The 6,078-nt window shown below is 34.3% G+C and overlaps 1 long non-coding RNA gene across 1 annotated transcript; it reads right to left on the bottom strand.

Moving 5' to 3' along the window:
• Positions 1–214: 214 nt before the first annotated feature.
• LOC118742827 lies at positions 215–5,727 on the bottom strand. The gene is made up of 4 exons (XR_004993403.1): positions 5,407–5,727; positions 3,614–4,013; positions 436–608; positions 215–362 (listed from the first exon to the last, which is right to left on the bottom strand). It is a non-coding gene; the product is annotated as an uncharacterized LOC118742827 (long non-coding RNA).
• Positions 5,728–6,078: the final 351 nt, after the last annotated feature.

Genomic DNA, 6,078 nt, shown 5'->3' with positions numbered 1-6,078 from the left:
GGTTTTCACTGCTCTCTATGCCCTGCAAGATTCTTGTCGCCTGGTATGAACAATAAACTCGTTTAAACCCTTCAAGTTCCCGCGATGGAACGACATCATACTCGAGCAACTCTAAACAGCGTTGTTATATTTAGGACTGGCGTCCTTCAGAATACAACTATTTTATATAAAAATAATTGGCTGGTTGGTTACTGTGCTTCTTTGCTAACTTATAGTTAACAACCTCGCTAAATTTTATTATAGAGAAGGCCTGTTGTTGCCGCTTTCTGAATTTTTCTGTCCTTGATCTAATCAGGTCAGAGTTCCCCAAATAGGCTCCAGGTTTTACTAATTCATGAACTCTGTCAATGCCTTCGATATTGCTATATCCAAATGTCAGAACATATATTTGGTTGTCAACTCTATTACCTAAGATGCTGCAAGTTATAAATTTACCTAGAACTTCCGCCAAGAAGATCCTTGAACCTTTACCCAGTTTTGGAGGCCGAGACACTGAGTTTCTCTGAGTAGACTCCCGCAGCTACATGTGGTAGCGTGGGAAGGCTAGTTAGTACCTATTCTTCCGGTGCATTGGCAGTTGGCACTCCTGCCATAAAGCTGGACATCGGCTGGAAACGAAAATGAAAAGCAGATATTTAGTAAAGCGAAGGTGCAGAAGAAACCCAAAAAATAACAAAGAGCTTAGAATGGCAACTGCAGAAGCTTGAAACACAGAAACAACGCCAAAAGTTAGTATTTAAATTCCTTGCTATTCAGAACTGCGGCCATTATAAAAGTCCAAGACGAACATTCCAAAGAATAACAAAGTTTTTCTGGTTTCGGCAATGTGCCATCTTATACCATGTCCCCACCGGAGCTAACCACGTAGTTATGGCTATTGAGTTGGTTATCCCGATAACCCACTTGATTTAGCGTAGTTTCGCCATATAAAAATGACAGCACTTAACCATTTCACTGAGATGGTTAAAAGCTAATCAACTCGAAACCACGTCGAAAGTCTGATACAACCCTGTGTTTTCCCGCCATCTGTGGGTCATTAGCGTTAAAATGTAAAGAATTCGTTCCCTACTATTGTTTGGACTCAGCTAAAATCAGATTAGATTTACTCCGGTTTTTAAAAATATTTGAAATCAAGTCCTCTACTCCGCTTGACTTCAAATCAATTCCGTTTTTTTCATTCATGTTATGCCCCTCTTGGGGCTATTTTTTGAGTGTCCACCACCGGTTTCGGTAAAAAAAATGAAAGTTAAAGTGTGTTTGCATTGTTCAACTTTGCGTTCAACATTTGCGTTCAACTCAGCGCAGGGTTGCACGAAAAAAAAGTTGAATGGCTAAAAATATCAAAATATGAAAAAATATCAAAATATTCTCCATAAAAAGGTGTTTGCATTGTTCAACTTTGCATTCAACTTTTGGTTGAATGGCTTTTCAACTAATCGCTTTCAACAAAGTTGGTCGCCAGCCAACATTTAGCCATTCAACTTTTTTTCGTGCAACCCTGCGTTGAGTTGAACGCAATTGTTGAACGCAAAGTTGAATAATGCAAACACTGCTTTAGCCAAATCTCACTGTTAAAAAGTAACTCTTTCATAGCAATGCGTCAATAAAGTAACTTCGTTGTTTTTGTTTTGCAACTTCGTTGTTGTTGTACAAATTGGCGGATGCAGAACTTAACTTAAGTTGTTAAAAAATACATGTAGAATGAAATTTATATAAAGTAGAAAAGGTTTGCTTTTTTAAAAATTAAGTGTTAGATACGTTCTACTATATAGAAAATGCTAAAAATTACCAAAATATGTAACATATTCTTACATTGCCTCGCGTAGGTATTTATTTTGCATGAATAGAAAATATTTTAGTCAAACAATTAATGTCAGTAACAAAAATTCAATCTAGTACGGAAAATTTGTTTTTTCTCCGATTTTTGCAGCAATTTAGTCCTGAATCGTTTTTGGGAGGTCCGAACACTGTTCTTTACATTTGTACTGTTTTATAAACCTCAATCCGCAGTGTGGACAGGAATAGTTAGTGAGGTGGTTAAGTTCGATTTGAGATGGTTAACTTTTAGGTGGGGACATGGTATTAAGTGTCATTTTTCGTTCTGCTCCGTACGTGCGTTTTTGTTCGTATATATCGAAGGATATTTACATAGATTAAAAAGTTACATTTCGTCATTCTAAGTTACTCATACGGGGCGTATCCGAAAAAATTTATATTTTTCTAAAATCGGAAATTTTAAGGACATGCCCCAATTACTTAACTAGCAACCATAAATTTGTAAAAAAATTACATTTTATGGTTTAACAGAAATTACTTTTGGCAATAAAATGTCTGGTTTTTGTCAGGGTTCGTATTTGCACACACATGCGCAGCACATCCTAACATTTTACGCTCACACACGTGTGCTGTGCATATAAAAAATTAAAAACTTGCTCACCTCACATGTGTGTGCCGTTTGGTAAAAAGCACGGGCACATGTGTGTACTTTATTTTTATTAATATAAAGCACACGCACATGTGTGTGCTTTGCGTAGAGAAACTTATACACTTCGATTTCTATCTCAAATCTTGAAATACTTTTTTAATATGTTTTCTGTCATATAAAAAACAAACAACATCTCACTTTTTATTGAATTGTCTTTCAAAAAATAACGTTTAATAAACAAATTCTTTTAAAAATATATTATGTGCATGTGCATGGGCTGAAATTTGTACAAAAATCGGCTCACACACATGTGCATGTGCTTAAAAACAAACAGCACACACTTTTCTGTGAGCAGAGGGTGTTTTCCACTTATGCACACACATGTGTATGAGCAGTGAGTACAAGTTGAATGTGTTTCTGGCGTGTGTGTGAGCAGAGCATGTGTGTGCAAATACGAACCCTGGTTTTTGTACCGATTTATGGTGTCGTAACCTTTAATTGAAAAGTTGTGTAAAAGCAAATTAAACCGATGAATATCGATCCATAAAATGTGTGTTGGAACTGACCCTGCTATGTTAACAGAAATAGTCAAATATAAAAATTGTAAGTTTAAAATTTTTACTTTTCACATTCGCGTTAAGATAGACAGAAGTTTTAAGTGACAGGTATCAAATTTCAAAGGAAATGCAATACCTTACTACTGACAGCAGTCTCAATCAATCTGGCCAATACCAGTACTGTTGATCTACCTTTCCGCTTTTTTTATTAAAATTATCAGCGCTTATTCAACTTCCACCGTCCTCGTTTTTTGCGCCGAATAACCATAGCAATTTAATTCTCTCATAATAATAAATGATTTTAATTGCATCTTAACAAATAAATTATTTATTTTCCTCCATTTATGTGTGCATACATATGAACTTACATATGTATACTTTTATGGATATCAAATTATCCAATCTATTGCAAAATAATTGAAATTTTGATTATGTCACTGAGAGTCGTATATACATAAATATGTATGTATGAATGTAAAAATATATATGTACATATGTAATTAAGCAATAACGCAAATTACGAATAGATATAATTTAATATTGGCAATTATTTCAATAGATACTTTTTCGTGTTAATTTTTCCTAGACATAAAATAATAATATAATTTACACATACATACATAGCACATACTTAAAGATTTTGTGAAGTGTTTTCATTTAATCCGATTCTGGTTTCGAAGAAACTGGTGCACTCAAGCCAAGTTTACAACACCACTGCCACTGAATTCCAGCGTGGTTCTGATTACTTCTTCTTCGTAAATTTCTGTGACATTAAGTCCGTTAATTCCCTGTTAGACATTGGGCATCATGTATAAAATCTGAGCTTAAGCTCAGACTAAATTTTTGCACTGCGCATGCACGCTACGACTTTTTATTTCTGGAAATCCCTTCCAAGTCAATTAAAGTTGCTTCCCTTCAGGTTTGACTGACCTTCTCTACGCCTCACGCGGCCCATCTCTCCCACATATTGGCTTCCTTCCCTTGGTCTTCTTTGCAACGCTCCCGTACTCTATCCGATTTTTTAGGATCCCCTAAAAAAATAATTTTATTGGAATTAAAAAAATATACAACTCAAAATAATTAACTGATTTCATTAAATTCTATATCTAACTATAAAAATCGAATCTGAAAAATCACGTAAATCAAATTTTGTTATGAAAAAATGTAGTTGAAGGACAGATAAATTTTAAAACGTACTTGAGAAAATGGCAGTCAATGCCATAAAAATAAATAAATAATAGATTAAAAAAATTTAAATGTGAAAAAAATTAAATAAGAATAACTGATAACTTCCTTACGATATCTGGGGAAAAACAAAAACAAGAAATTTTTAAGCCAAAAACAAAACCGACTTTAATTAAAGAGTACCGTTACTTTATTCATCAAGTGACCGGATCTAAACCAATTTAGTATGCGACCACCTCTGAGGCATCACCTTTCCTTTAAAAATAATAATTATAGAAATCGGTTAACGTGGTCTAAAGTTATGCTGTAACATACACAAAAAAATAAATACAAAATATTCCGACGAATTGAAAACCTCCTCCTTTTTTTGAAGTCGGTTAAAAACAGAATTGTGAAATCAATTGAAATAAATCAAAGAACCAGCAAGTATGCATTTAAATGTAAAAAATAGAAATTAGAAAACAACTCTGTAAAACATAAATAATATTAATAACTAAAAAAATTATTATTATGAAAACTTGTCATAATTTGGCGCGACTAAAATTTGTTCGACCACTGTATGTGTGTAAACATTACTTGTAACATTTTTTCTTTATTTGTTAACTAACTTTATATAAGTTTAATTTGGTCTATGAATATATATGTACATACATAGCCTGAATTCCATTAAAAAAAATGAACAGACAGACCAGCAATATGTCAAAATACACACAATTTTTTTTTTTTTTTTGTAAATAAGGAGATATCCATGGGTGGGGAATTTTACGAAATTTACAGCAAAATCAGGCAAGCTGAAAACATAAAAATAAAATAAAAATTCAAGCATATTAATCGTGCCAAGTGTTTACTTATAAATACTAACTAATAAACACATCTGTAGGTACATACGTATGTATGTGTACAACTGCGATACGCAGTGAAGTAAACAATCATAAATAAATAAAACAAAGCATTGAAGAGCAAATGGTAAATCTTAAAAACAAAACAATAACAAAAAATAATGAAAATCGCCATCGGCCACTGAGTCACTTCTGGCCAACGCACAGGCGCTCTTCGACTGCAGAAAACAACTAACGACTGCGCAAATATTATTTCACTTTTTTTTATTAATAAAAGAAACCCGTCAAACTCAAAACAAATTCGTAAAAGAAATTAAGACAATTAAGACAGAATTAATACAAGACTACGGCATGTATGCAATAAAATATGGCCAATACATTTGGCGATTACCTATCGTACCTTGTGGCTGAGTTCCCCATTATTGCCAGCGTCACTGAAATCGCCATCGACGCCCACCAACGCCAACAGTGAATAATAGCGTCGTCTTCATAATTTTCCACAGCAGCCGCATCAGCAACAAACAACTCAAACGAAAACCCGTGATCTCGTGCTTTGTGCCGCCGTCTTTGATCCTCTGCCATCTCGGCGCCCGTCATGCTCGACAGCGACCTTAATTGTTTATTTTTTGTCAATACATGGCAGCAACAACGAAGAATCCCTCACCGCCCACGCCGCCAAAATACGATTAACGGCAGCAACAAACAACATCACCAGTGTTGCCGTTGAGAATTTTCAGATATGTAGTCGCAAAAAAGGGGTCATCGACGAAAAAAAGGGTCGCCATGTTATTTTTGCTTTCTTTTACTAGTAATAGAATAAATCTGAGATCCAAAGTCAAAATAAAATTTACGCGTATTATAAAGTCTTTTCGCTGCCAGAACGTTCTGCTGTTGAATTTAAAAAAAAAATAGCGGGACAATCTTTGCACAAAACAGATTTGTAAACACAGAAATCAAGCTGCATTTCCTTTAAACGTTTTAAGTGATTAATTTTTTGGTACCTACAGTGGGAAATATTTTTTAGTAGCATGGCTCTGTCAACATTTCCTAAAAAATCTTCGAGAAGCGGCAA

This window comes from Rhagoletis pomonella, unplaced genomic scaffold (assembly GCF_013731165.1).
Source record: "Rhagoletis pomonella isolate Grant_MI unplaced genomic scaffold, Rhpom_1.0 Rhpom_scaffold_00007, whole genome shotgun sequence".
NCBI lineage: Eukaryota > Metazoa > Arthropoda > Insecta > Diptera > Tephritidae > Rhagoletis > Rhagoletis pomonella.
Note: the sequence above shows the minus strand (reverse complement) of the source record. Positions and strands in the feature narration are given on the sequence as shown.